The sequence below is a fragment of the Loxodonta africana genome, chromosome 2, assembly GCF_030014295.1.
Source record: "Loxodonta africana isolate mLoxAfr1 chromosome 2, mLoxAfr1.hap2, whole genome shotgun sequence".
Taxonomy (NCBI): domain Eukaryota; kingdom Metazoa; phylum Chordata; class Mammalia; order Proboscidea; family Elephantidae; genus Loxodonta; species Loxodonta africana.
The window spans coordinates 197,796,231-197,810,323 of NC_087343.1; the positions used below are offsets into that span (position 1 = coordinate 197,796,231).

General features: G+C 49.7%; 1 protein-coding gene across 1 annotated transcript in view; it reads right to left on the minus strand.

Moving 5' to 3' along the window:
* The window catches only part of COL23A1 (collagen type XXIII alpha 1 chain), a 431,409-nt gene that overhangs the window by 88,026 nt on the left and 329,290 nt on the right, over positions 1–14,093 (minus strand). The gene's annotated exons all lie outside the window — the stretch shown is intronic.

Below are 14,093 nucleotides of genomic sequence, written 5' to 3' on the forward strand. Positions count from 1 at the left end.
GAGACCTCAGAAAATAACTGCCTGGGGGTGCTGAGCATCTGGGGCATTGATGTAAATGCGCTCTTATATGTCCCCCCAGGCGAGGAAAGGCTGAGACATAGTGGCTACACTTTAGTAACTTTGCAGGAGGGTTAGTAGTCCAGACATTGACCGAGTGCCCCATTACATCCTGATCTTGAGCCCAAGTGCAAGGTCAATCTGGTGCCATTTGCATCCCCACAATCAGTTCCCAGAGCCCTGGTGGCGCAGTGATTAAGAGATCAGCTGCTAACGGAAAGGTCGTTAGTTCGAATCCACTAGCCACTCTTTGGAAACCGTATGGGGTAGATCTACTATGTCCTGCAGGGTTGTTAGGAGTTGGATTCAACTTGACGGCAGTGGGTTTGGTTTTTGTTTGGTTTAATCGGTCCCTAAAAGCCCTGGTGGTGCAATGGTTAAAGCACTTGGCTGCTAACTGGAAGCTCGAAGCCATCAGCCAGTCTGAGGAAGAACATGTGGCGGTCTGCTTTGGTAAAGATTAGAGCCTTGGATGCCCTATGGGGGCACTTCCACTCTGTCCCATAGGGTCGCTTTGAGTCAGAACTGACTCGATGGCAAGGGGTAGGCTCCCTGGGTGGTGCAAATGGCTAGGTGCTTGGCTACTAAATGAAAGGTTGGTGGTTTGTGCCCACCCAGCGGCACTCTGGAAGAAGGGTCTTGCAATCCACTTCCGAAGGGTCACAGCCTTGGAAGCTCTGTGGAGCAGTTCTACTCTGACAATCATGGGGTCGCCATGAATTGGAATTGACTCCACAGCAACTGTGGTTTTTTTTTTTTCCATCAATCCCTGGTTGGTGCAAATGGTTAATGCGTTCAGCTGTTAACCGTAAGGTTGGAGGTTTGAGTCTACCCAGAGGTACCTTGGAAGAAAGGCCTCATGATCTACTTCTTGAAAAACCAGCCACTGAAAACCCTGTGGAGCTTTTTCAACAGGGTACGTTGACACACATGGGGTCACCGTGAATTTGAGTCGACTTGATGGCAATTGGTTACTTAATCACCGTCTGTCTGTGGATCTGGGGATCAGGGTACAAAAGGTCAGAGGTCTGGGAATGGAATTTCTCAAAGAAATCTGAGGTTTTCAATGCTGTCTGGGCCGGCGAAGGCCCCAGTGGCACATTAAAGAACTCCAGGGAGGGTTACGGTTTTCTCAAGCACTGTGCAGGGTCAGACACAATGGAAGCATTTCTAACTCTTACAAATCTCATCTCTGGTTGGGCCAGAGAACTGGCCAGAGAACTGCCACCAACCAATCCAAAGGGGGCCTGAACCACTAGTCCTGCCCTGACAGGCTCCCTGCTGAGGCCTGAGAAGCAAGGCTTTGGCTGTTGAAGCCATGGTCTCCCCAGACCCTCCTGCCACCTGCCTACCCCGGGAAGCCTCCCCCAGCAACACCTCCCTCAGCACTGCCCCAGCCAGCGGTGCAGAGGGACAGCCTGCCCCGGCCCCTCCACCTCACTGTGACTGTCTGATTGCTCCCCAGGGACTCTGCTGGGGTCACTGAGTCCTCAGCTCCCCTGCTCCTCCTGCCAGCCCCTAAGCGCAGGGGCTTTTGTGTAATTTATCTCACTGAATCTATGTAACAGTTCTGTAAAGTATTTTAATCCCTCCCCACTCTTTTCTCCCTATATGTTGGGGGAACTGAGACTCTGAAGAGTCCCTGCGTGGTACAAACATTAACACATTCGGTTGCTAACTCAAAGGTTGGAGATTTGAGTTCATCCAGAGGTGCCCTGGAAGAAAGGCCTGGCGATCTACTTGCAAAAAATCAGCCCTTGAAAACCCTGTGGAGCACAGTTCTACTTCTGACACATATGGGGTTGCCATGAGTTGGAGCCATCTCAACGGCAACTGGTTTTGTTGGAGGCTCTGAGAAGTTATGAAATGCTCCCAGGGTTCTCAGCCACCAAGTGTCAGCACTAGAATGCGAACCCAAGCCAGCCTGAAGAAGACCACCGTGCTGCTGCTGCAGCCACAGCTGACCACCATGGCTGAGCGCCAGCTATAGCCTGGCCTGTGGGGTCAGAGGAGGCAGGGGCATGAACAAGGTCCCACAGCAAGGAAACAGCAGACCTGGAGTTTGAACCCAGGTCTCTGTGACTCCAGGGCCTGTACTCTGAATTTCTCTGATACTGAGACCAATGCCAAGTGCATCTCATCATCTCATGATGTGACTACGAGCCTCTTGTGCCCCTTTAGACCTTGCCCTACTCCAAGGCATTACCAAACCAATTGCGGCTGAGTTGACTCCAAATCATGGTGACCCCATGTGTGTCAGAGTAGAAGTGTGCTCCATAGGATTTTCAATGCTGGTTTTTCAGAAGTGGATCACCAGGCTTTTCTTCTGAGGCACCTTCAGGTGGACTCAATCCTCCAACCTTTCAGTGAGCCGCTGAGTGTGTTAACTGTTTGCAGCACCCAGAGACTCCTTCCAAGGCATTGCAGGCTGCAGGCTTCTTTATCTGACCCTCTTCCCAGCACTTTGGGATGGGAGCGGGGCAAGGTGGTTCTGAATACCCTGGACCTTCAGCCTGGAGTTCCCTGAGGTTGCACAGAGCCTCAGGGCCATGCTGGAGGATAGCTTTGAGAAGGGAAGACAGGGGAGGTTCCCGGATTTGAGCTTCTAAGATCAGACATTTAAAACATCCCCCCAGACCATTTTATTTTATAAGTTTCAGACTGACCTTATAGTGGGAATCTCCCCACCTGATGGGAGCGTTCCCTCTGTTTCCACCTGGCTGAACAAAGCCCTCTGTCCCAAGAGGAGTGGAGGATCGGAGGCAGGTCTGCCAGGTGGATGCCCATGGGCTGGGTCTCTTGGGTGGACCCGGGGATCTGGGGCTCTAGAGGGGGCACTGCTGCCTGGGGTGCTTAGCCAGTGCTGTGGGTGAGTGTGTCTTCGGTAATTAGAATCACAGCATCTTGCTCAGCACATACAGTTCATTCCAAAGTCGTTACGTCCAGGCAGAATTGCCCTCCGCCTGTTTGCAGGGAGTGGAGGCACTGAGCCCTAGCTGCTTGCTGGAAGGCCCTGGAGCAGTCTGGAAAACCAACCTCATAGGCCTCTGTGCTTTTAGGCAAATGCGTATTTGAAACCGGGGCTGTTGTCTAGGCTGGGTGATGATTGACCCTGCCCCAGTGACCAGGCCTGGGAGAGCCTGCTTGGACGTGGCGTACCTGGTGAATGAATGAGCAGAGCCCATCTCAGGGGACCAGGACAGCGGTGGCCCCAACCTCACATCATCCATGAAGGGCCTAAATGTGGACACTGACGGTCTCGCCAAAGGAGTTTACAATACCAGGCAGCCACAGCAACCCTCTGACAGTGTTTAATAAAAACACAAGTTAATCGGTGCCATTTATAGGTCCCTGGGTGGCGCAAATGGTTTGCTCTCAGCTACTAAAGGAAAAGTTGGAGGTTAGAACACACCTAGCCACGCCACGGAAGGAAGGCTTCTGTAGAGAGTAAAAATATAATTTTTTTTTTTTTTTTTTTCTGTAGAGAGTAGAGCCAAGAAAACCCTATGGAGCACAGTTCTGCTCTCTGGGGTCTTCATGAGTTACAACTGACTCGACAGCAGTAGGGTTTTTCTTTACTTCACACTAGGCACTAAATTACCGTATTAGTTTGTCTGTTTGTCATACTGTGGTGGCTTGTGTATTGCCGTGATGCCGGAAGCTATGCCACTGATATTTCAAGTATCAGCAGGGTGATCCATAGTGGACAGGTTTCAGCGGAGCTTCTAGACTAAGACAGACTAGGAAGAAAGGTATGGTGATCTACTTCTGAAAACGAGCCAACATAAACCCTATGGATCACAACGGAACACTGTCCAATATTGTGCTGGAAGATGAGCTCCTAGGTTGGAAGACACTCAAAATACATAGCGGCCACCACAATGCATTTGGAAAACAAGGTAAGGACCCTTGCTTACCTTGCCTATTTGATAATCCACCCCTGCTAAAAATATATATAGCAAAACTTTGCCTTTGCAACATTTTTTAGATGTACATGAAAATGGCGTAAGGCTGGGCAACATTTTATTCTGTTGTATATCGGGTCGCCATGAGTCAGGACTGACTTGTTGGCAACTAAAACAACAATCTAGTATTCCACAGTATTAACTCATTTACTCTTCACCACAAACCATGAAGAGAGTTACTATTATTATCTCCATTTTACAGAGAAAGAAACTGAGGCACTGAGAGATTAATGAACCCTTGGAGTTCACACAGCTTGTACAGGGGAGAGCCAGAAGTCTAGATCCTGAGCCTGAACTTCTAAACACTGCGTGGCTTTCTCCCACAACCAAAGAGACTCATTAGAGGTAAGTGGTTGAATAGTTCCCAATTTTTATAATCTTTCTTGGCATTTGTTATAATGGGAACCACACAAAAATGGAGGTGGCCCAGGGATCTCACTCAGACTCCCGTGAATTAAATACCTAATTAAAAGGCCACATGCCAGCTGGCAGCGCTGGAGACCCAGAATGGCTCTGGCTGCGCCTCTCCTTTTTTTAATGGCGTCAAAAATCAGCGGTGGATTATCCAATAGGCAAAGTAAGCATGGTGCTTACCTTGCTTACCAGGTCATCTGTAGTGAACAATTTCACATTTTTTCACCACATCAAACATTCTGCTTCTAGGTATGGCTGGCATCTGTCTCTCTCCCAACCCCATAGCACGTTCCTACAGAATCAAAGCCTCATTTCAAATATAAAATCCCTGACAGGGGCTGATGACCCAATAAGCAAAGTAAGCACAGGCTTACTTGTGCTTACTTACTAATTCGTAGTGAATGCTTTCACATGGGTTTCACCAGGTCAAAGATGTGGTGAAAGTGTTCACTACAGATGATTTGGTAAGCAAGGTAGGCACTGTGCTTACCTTGTCTATTGGATAATCCACCCCTGTTAAAACTATATACAACAAAACTTTTGCCATTTCAACGTTTTTTACATGTACAATTCAGTGCCATTAATTACATTCACCATGTTGTGCAACCATCACCACTATCCATTTCCAAATATTTCTATCACCCTTCACAGAAACTCAGTGTCCCTTAAGGAATAATCCGCATTTCCCCCTCCTGCCCATCCTGGTAACCACTAACGAATTTTGGTCTCTATACACTTGCCTATCCTTGAGACTTCATATAAGCGGGATCATGCAATATTTCTCCTTTTGTTTCTGGCTTATTTCACTCAACATAATGTTTTCCAGGTTCATCCATATCGTAGCATGTATCAGGACTTCATTTCTCTTGATCTCTGAGTATCTGGTCGCCTTTTGGTGTGCTCTCCTCATGTCATACAAAACGCCTCACTCTCAGGCCAGGAGTGGTGCTAATAAAGTGTTTCCACGGGATTAAGGAGTCCAGACCCATTACTCACCCTGGTGGTGCACCAGCTTTGTGGCAACTCAACCAAACTCTGTTTTCTGGAGACCCAAGAACCACCTCTCAAAGGGTTTTGCTGGGAGGGGCATTGGAGGGGCAGGGGCCCAGGGAGCATGGGAATGTGGAGGACCAGGTGCTGGGCGCCTTTATCTTTTCTAATCTTTCTAGTAATTCTGAGATGTAGATATTGTTACCTCCATTTATAGATAAGGAAACTGAGGCCCAGGGGTATAGTGACCTGTCCGAGTCACAGAGCTGGTAAGGAGCCAGGAGCTGGGCCTAAGCCTGCCGGTGCTCTTTCCTACAACAACATTGTCCCCCTGACGCTCACTCGTGGTGACTCCACGTGTGTCAGAGTAGAGCTGTGCTCTATAGGGTTTTCGGTGGCTGATTTTTTGGAAGTAGATCCTCAGGCCTTTCTTCTGAGGTGTCTCTGAGTGGACTCAAACCTTTGACCTTTCTGTTAGCAGTTGAGCACATTAACTGTTTGCACCACCTAGGCACTCTATGCTGCCCTCCTCTGTCCCTCCTTCTCTTGGAAGTAGACAGGAGTTTAGGTACCAGAGCCCCCAGAGAGGGACGTCTCATCCACAGGATACAGCAGGAAGTGCCTGGGCTGAAGCAGAATGGGGGTTAAGGGGATTTGGATTGGTGGGTGGTTGGTGGATCAGAGTGGCAGGCCTAACATAAGTGCTTTGGTTAACGGTATGTGTGTTGAGGGTGCCCAGGTGGGCATAACACCAACTCTTTTAGTAGAAGCGCTCCTTCTTGAAAGCCCCAGCCCTCTGGGTCTCACAGTGGAGACTTCAAGTAAGAGGAACTGCCCGAGGAGTCCTTTGAGAGATAGATGTAAGGCACATGGCTGCCCCATGCCATGGGGTGTGAGAGGAATGATGTGAGAAGACATTTCTTGGGTTGGCAGAGCCCCCCACACACCTCCTTGCCCAGGGAGGACTGAGCAAATTCACATCAAAGCCCTGCAGAAGGACAGAGAGAGACCACAGCCCTTCTCTCACATGGGGGCTCAAGGCCATGGGGGCATCTCCAAAGGGGTGTAGGGATACTGGCAGGCTTGCTGGACTGGATTTCTACAGAGGTAGAAAGGGAGGTGGAGAGGACCCCAGAGAGGGGAGAAGGATGGTCTTGGGCTCCAAAGGGTGGGAGCTATGAGTCAGGTTAACCTTAGTATCAAAGGAAAGGCACTGTGGTGTCTGATCCTGAATGCTGTACTGGTGGTACCTGGACAAAGGGTTAGTGTGTTGGTGGCACGAAGTGTATCATTGGTGATGGCGGCTGATGGTGGGCAGGAGAGCCTGGGGTGATGGCTCTTTGTGTATGGGTTGGTGGTACTTGGGTTTGGGGCTCCGTCAGACCAGATCTGTGCAGTGCAAATGAGCATCTCCCCAGAGCCCATCTTCTCCTGAGAGCCTGTTTCCTGTTGGAAATCAGGCGGTGGGAGGAGGGAGAAGCACACAGAAAGCAGCACACCCCACAGATGCCAAATTCCTAAACTCCCCACTCACCCCGAAGCCTTAATCACTGACACATGGGCCAGTGCAGTTCTCCAAACTTAACCAAGGCCAGGATTTATTGCTTTCAGAGAATGAAAAGCTCTTTTTTCTTTTTTTAAAAAACTTAAAAGGCCATTCATGTGAGCTTTGATTTTCATGAGAATCCCTCATAACCTGCACGCTAAGAGCCCTGCCCTGCCCCAGAGCACTCTGAAAGTTCTAGTAAAGGGCAGGTGAGGCCAGGCAGCTGGAAGCCTTTGTCCAAAGCGTGGCCAGCCCGATGGTGGCCATGGATTTGGGAAGTCGCTCTCAGGAAAAAGCTGGTCACTCAGCACACACCATCCGCTCCTTAGGAAAGGAGGACAGATCTGTTGCGAGTGAAGGGTACAGCATCCACACCCTACAAAAATGTGAGGAGCTTGGGTGGGCATGGGAGTGATCAATCACCCTAGTTTACTCAAGAATGAGGGGTTTCCTGAAACTTTCAGTGCTAAAACTGGGGAGGATGGTCACTCTAGTGGCAGCCTAGGAAGTAGGCTCCCCATATGGCTCCACAGACTGCATCTCCCACCCACCCCCCTCACTCACACACCCCAGCTGCTGGACCTTCCTGCTTCTCAAGCCCAGAGGCCTATTCTCACTCCAGGGCCTTCACACAAGCTATTGCCTCTCCCTGGCACTCCACTCCCACATATCTTCACATGGCTGGCTTCCCCTGGTCACTTCCTTGGGAGCACCCTTTCTAAGCACTCCTTCTAAAGACCCCACCCTCAGAGACTCTTTGACCTATTTTTCTGTTTTATATCTCTAACAAAATTATCTCATCTGTACAACAATGTTCACTGCAGCACTGTTCACAATAGCCAAAAGGTGGAAACAACCTAAAAGCCCATCAACAGATGACAGGATAAACTGTGATATGTACATATAGTGGTATATTACTCAGCCATAAAGAGAAATTAAGTCCTGATACGTGCTACGACATGGATGAGCCTTGGAAACATTATGCTAAGTGAAATAAGAAACAAAAGGACAGATACTGCATGAAATAGGCAAATGTATAGAGATCAAAGCTTATTAGTGGTTATCAGGGGTGATAGAGAGGGGAAAGGGCGAGTCTTTGCTTAGGGGACACTGGGTTTTTGTTAATGGTGGTGGAATAATTTGGAACATAGTGGTAATGGTTGTACAAGATGAATGTAATCAACGTCACCAAATTATACGTGTAAAAATTCTTGAAATGGCTAAAGTTTTGTTATATGTATTTTACCACACACACAAAAAATCTCCCTTATTTATTTTCTTTGCTTTTTATTGCTTATGGTTTCTCTCTCCTCCCTGGAACGGAAGCTCCCTGACAGCGGGCTCCTGTCTGCTGGCTTGCAGCTCCACCTCCAGAGCGGGACTGACTCACAGTAGGTGCTAAGCCCATGCTCTCAGCATGAATGAGCTGTGTCCCGGGGTTGGCAGCCCCAAGGACGGTCAGCAGCCAGGCCTGTGTAGCTCAGAAAGGATGGTTGGCCTGGCTAGTGCAGAGCCACTGAACTGGGCAGAAGGAAGACATGGGCACCAAGGAAACACCTGCTCTCACCAGGCGGTGCCGCCAGATGCATCCCTGCGCTTTCTCCAGGAATTCTCCCAGCAAACCCAGGAGGCAGGGCCCTCTGTGTCCCCTTTAACAGACCTGTGGCTGGAGGCTCAGAGTGAGGAGGGGCCACCTACGATCCAAGTGGCTGCCAGTACTGGGAGCCAGGCTGCCCAGCTCTGACAGGACTTGGGAGTTTCAGGAATCCCCTCCACCTGGGCTGCTTTGCAGACTGCAAGGCTTCAGAGGAGCCACAAGGCTGTGACCGGAAAGATCCTGAGGCCCCTGCGGTGGTGGGGGCTGCTCCTAGCTCCATTGTGAGAGGCAAGGGGCTCCACCCAGCTTCCTGCACTAGTGACATCCCTCAGGGCCCTTGAGTGATTCAAGACATTTCTCTTGACCCCCGGGGCCGGGACTGAGGAAGGCAATTGTCAGAGAGAGGAGCCTGAGTTGCCAGGTCCTTCTCGGTAGGTGACTCAGTCTTCCTGGCACCTCCCTTTCCATTGTAAAGCAGCAGCTCCCCCATTCGTCTGTCTTTCTGCCCTTCAGTGCTGTGGGACCCACTCTGCTCAGGATTCTCCCAGGTACCCAAAGAAGGGCCCTGACCTCCGCACACCCAAATGGTGAGTGGAAGGGTGGTGGATGCCACCAAACTAGCCCAGTTCTTCATCCTTGCCTGGGGGTCAGAATGGGTTAGTTATGGTTTGTCGAGCTGTGTAGGGGCACCATTTTAAATTTCTAGCAGAAAAGAGGCATACTCTGTCCTGAGTCCCTCTCCATCCTTGGTCCCCCTTGGAAGAAGCTGACCCTCCTCTCCTCCCTCTCCCGTTTTTAGGATGAGGGGCCCCACCTCGTCAGGCCAGTCTTGCCAGCCAGTAGCGGAGGGCATAATGCTCCCAAGAGTAATTTCAGTTGTACCTTTGTGAACACTACAGGCAGAATCCCTACCACCACAAAACCTAACTTTTAAAAGGGAAAGATCTGTATTCGTGTACTGGAAATCCGGCTTTTACTAGTCGAGCCCAGTGCAAGACATTTCCTGTCTCTGAGCTTCGCTTCCTCCCTGTGGAATGGAGATACTGACCCCAGGTCTCCGGGTTGTTAGAGGGTGTGTTGAGATAACACATGCCATTTTACTTCTCAGGCCCTCAGCTCCTTGGACTCAATATGGGAACTTTTTGTTTTTTATTTATTGTGACAAAAATATGTATAACAAAACTTTTGACAATTCAAAAATTTTTACATGGAGAAATCAGTGACATTAATCACATTCATCATTTTGTGCAACCACCACCACTACTATCTTTTTCCAAATTGTTTCGTCACCATTACAGAAGCTCAGCGCCCCTAAGCAATAAATCCCAACTTCCCCTTCCTGCCTGCCCTGGTAACCACTAATAAGCTTTGAACTCTATGCATGTGCTTATTCTAGATATTTCATGTAAGTGGGATGAGATAATATTTGTCCTTTTGTGTCTGACTTATTTCACTCAGCATAATATTTTCAAGGTTCATCCATGTTGTAACATGTATCAGAACTTCATTCCTCTTTATGGCTGAGTAATATTCCATTGTAGATATACACCACATTTTGTTTATCCATCCATCTGTTGATGGACACTTGGGTTGTTTCCACCTTTTGACTACTGTGAATAGTGCTGCTGTGAACACTGGGTGCACAAGTATCTGTTTGAATCCCTGCTTTCAAGACATTTGGGAGTATACCTAGGATTGAGATTGCTAGGTCACATGGTAGTTCTATGTTTAAATTTCCTGAGGAACCTCAAAATGGAAATTTATACCTGTTGTGGGTTCAGTTTGGAGTCCTGTTGTTGCAGTGGTTAAGAGCTATGTCTGCTAACCAAAAGGTTGCCAGTTTGAATCCACCAGCCACTCCTTGGAAACCTTATGGGGCAGTTCTACTCTGTCCTATGGTGTTGCTATGAGTCGAAGTCGGTTTTATTTCATATATATATATATATTTTTTTTTTGGTTTATGGGTTGAGGTTCTGGCCCCTGTGCCTGTGGATGTGACTCTGGGGAAATAGGGTCTTTCCTTGAATATATCACCAGTTAAGTCATAGGTCCTAGTCCTAGTCCCAGTCCCTCCTGAGTGGTGTCTTATAAAAGAGGACAGACATAGAGACAGGGTACTCCGGGGGAAGGCGTCATTTGACGATGCATCTACAAGCAGCAAAGACGTGCCCAGGACTGCCGGCAGGGACCGGAAGCTAGGAGAGAGGCATGGAACAGCTCCCTTCTCAGAACCCTCAGAAAGAATCAACACGGCCAATACCCTGATTTGAACTTCTAACCTCCAGAACCGTGAAACAACAGATTTCTGTTCTTTAAAGCCACCCACTTGTGGTATTTGTGTTATGGCTGCCCTTGGAAACTAACACCCACCCCTGGGGCTTGTCACTCACGCAGGCATCCCAGAAGCATTCACTGCAGGCCCTTTAATATGCATAAGGGACCCACAAGGAACCAGGCACAAGCCCTGGTCCCTTGTCCCAGTGACATCCACCAACAGAGGCATTAACCACGACACAGGGTGACATGTGCCGTAACAGCAGCCGCGGGAGGTGGGAGAGGCAGGCCAAAAGCCCGAGGGGCTGCGTGCCGGGAGACACGCTGTCCCCGCAAGCACAGGCACATTCACGACCTCCCTGTCTGGAAACTGGCCTCTTCAAGACTGAGCTCCAGTGCCCCTCCTCCCCACAGCTGTCCAGAGAGGAGGGAACCTGGGGCGGAGGCAGCTCCTGGCCAGATGGGGTGGACGGTGTGGTGGAGGAGTCAGCGAGCAGGGGCCTTGATCTGGGGCTACTGGGAGGTGTGTCTGAGGCCAGGGGTGTGAGCAGGCAGCTGCGCGTGGACATCAGGATCCCCTAAACCCAGACAGCTCCCACCAAGTCCTGAGGTTCAGGAATAACCCGTGAATGCCTGGGGAATGTCTGTGGTCTCCTGGACGCACTTCACTTCCCACAAGGAGGCAAGTGGGGGTGATCTGGCTCTGACTTCCAGGTCCCAGGGACCCCAGTCCAGCTGCTCTGGGCAACCCTGGGGAAAGCCTGGGGCCATCTCCCACCTATTCAGATGCACGTCTGGTCAGAGCTGCCCAGGAGTCCCCAGGTACAAGCAGCGCCTCTCTTCTCCTGTGCTCCTGTGCTGCCCTGGGCAGGGCTGGGTTACTCTGGAATGTGTTCCCAGGCTGCGGCTGCAGAATCACTGGCTGGGGGACTGGGAGTCTGCTGCTCAGAGTGGCAGCTCTCTTCTGCAGGCTCCAGGTCCTGCATACAGGGCGAGGGCAGGCTTCTGCACTAGGGAAAAGTTGTCCACACTTTGGCTATCCCCAGAGTTCCCTGTAAAACCTTTCTCCCTGGAGCAGGGCGCTGGAAGACTGCAGGAAGTGAGGAAGGCAGCACCCACTGTGGACCCCACTTTGTCATGTATTAAAACTACTTGCTGTGGAGTGGATTCTGACTCACAATGACTCCATGTGCACTACAGCAGAACAGCACTCCACAGGATTTTCGATGGCTGATTTTTTGGAAGAAGATCAGCAGGCCTTTCTTCAAGGTGCCTCTGGGTGGACTCTAATCTCCAACCTTTGGGTTAGCAGCCAAGCAAGTTAACCAAGCCAGCACCACCCAGGGACTCCATGCCATGCACTGTGCTGGGTGTTTTCCAGGTGTTTGCTCAGTTAGCCTGCTCAACGACCCTGCCAGGGAGGTGACATAACCATACTTTGCAGACGAAGTGAAAGAGGCTCAGAGAGAGGAACGGATGGGTGTGTCTGGAGTCACACAGCTGGAGCATGGCAGAGTGGGCAGCTAGTGGGGATTCAAACTCAGCTAGTGGAGATTCAGGCCCACCTGTGCCCAATTCTAAAACACTTGCCTTTTTCTCTACGGCAGGTGGTTTTCAAATGTTAGCATCCCCTGGAAGACGGGCTCCACCCCCAGAGTCTCAGATTCAGCAGGGCTGGGGTGGCCTGAGACTTTGTGTTTCTAATAGGTTCCAAGTGATACTGATGCTGCTGGTCCAGGGGTCCCGCTTGGAAACCAATGCTTTAAGGGTTCTTTTTCCTCTCTCTTTCAATACTATAAGGACCCCTGGTGGCACAGTGGTTAAAGTGATCAGCTGCTAACCGGAAAGGTCCGTGGTTCGAAACCACCAGTGGCTCTGTAGGAGAAAGATGTGGCAGCCGGCTTCCATGGAGATTTACAGACTTGGAAACCCTACGGGGTCGCTGTGAGTTGGAATTGACTCAATGGCAGTGGGTTTGTGGGGAGGGTTTGTTAAATACTATTGTCTTACAAAATATTTCAAGCTTCATCTACTTTTCATTGTGCCATGTTGCCTTTTCTAGCTCAGGAGATGGGAGGCTACAGCCAAGTCATGAGTTTAACACCAATTCTGGGTTCATAAACCACTGGTAATTACTACTGTTACTACTACTGCCATCAACGCCACCATTACTACCACTGTCTTAGTCATCTGGTGCTGCTATAGGAGAAGTGTCACAAGTGGATGGCTTTAACAAACTGAAGTTTATTCTCTCATAGTCTAGTAGGCTAAAAGTCTGAATTCAGGGTGCCAGCTCCAGGGGAAAGCTTTCTCTCTCTATCAACTCTGAAGGAAGGTCCTTGTCATCAATCTTCCCCTGGACTAGGAGCTTCTTCCCAGGTCCAAAGGACATGCTATTCTCCTGGCTCTTGTTTCTTGGTGGTATGAGGTCTCCATGTCTCTCTGCTGGCTTCTCTCTTTTAGATCTGAAAAGACATTGACTTAAGACATAACCTAATCTTGTAGATTGAGTCCTGCCTCATTAACATAACTGCCTCTAATCCTGCCTCATTAATATCACAGAGGTGTGATTTACAACATATAGGATGTTTACAACATATCAGATGACAAAATGGTGGACAATCACACAATACTGGGAATCATGGCCCAGACAAGTCAATACATATTTTTGGGGGGACACAATTCAATCCATAAGAACCACCTGCCACCACTACCAGGACCACTATCATGACCACCACCATGACCACCACCATGAACACCACCACCATGACCACCACTACCACCACCACCACCACCACCACCTACCACGGCCACCATGACTAAGACACTAACCTGCCTTCCTTCTCTCTGCCTGAATCCCCAGTCTCTGTAAACAGAATTGCCACTTACCCAGAAGCCCAGGATGGGGATGTGGAGGTAGATTCCCCCCTGACCATAACTCCTGACCACATGCCTCCAAACACAAATGGCACAAAGCTGCCATTATACATCATTGGCCATGGGTCCCAAAGTCACCTACCCAAAGTTACCTACCCAAAGTCACACAGTCAGTAAGAAACAGACTCTGAGTCTGCCTCTCTCTGTCCCTACCGGGCCTGGTACCAGCATCTCTCCATGGATCGATGGTCACAGCCTCCTTCCTGCTTCCTTGGGTCCTCCCTTACCTCCTTCCTCTCATTCTCTATCCCGCAGTCAGGGTGGGTCTTCTAAACCGCAAGTCTGATTGTGCCACTCTCCTTTAAAGCCATCC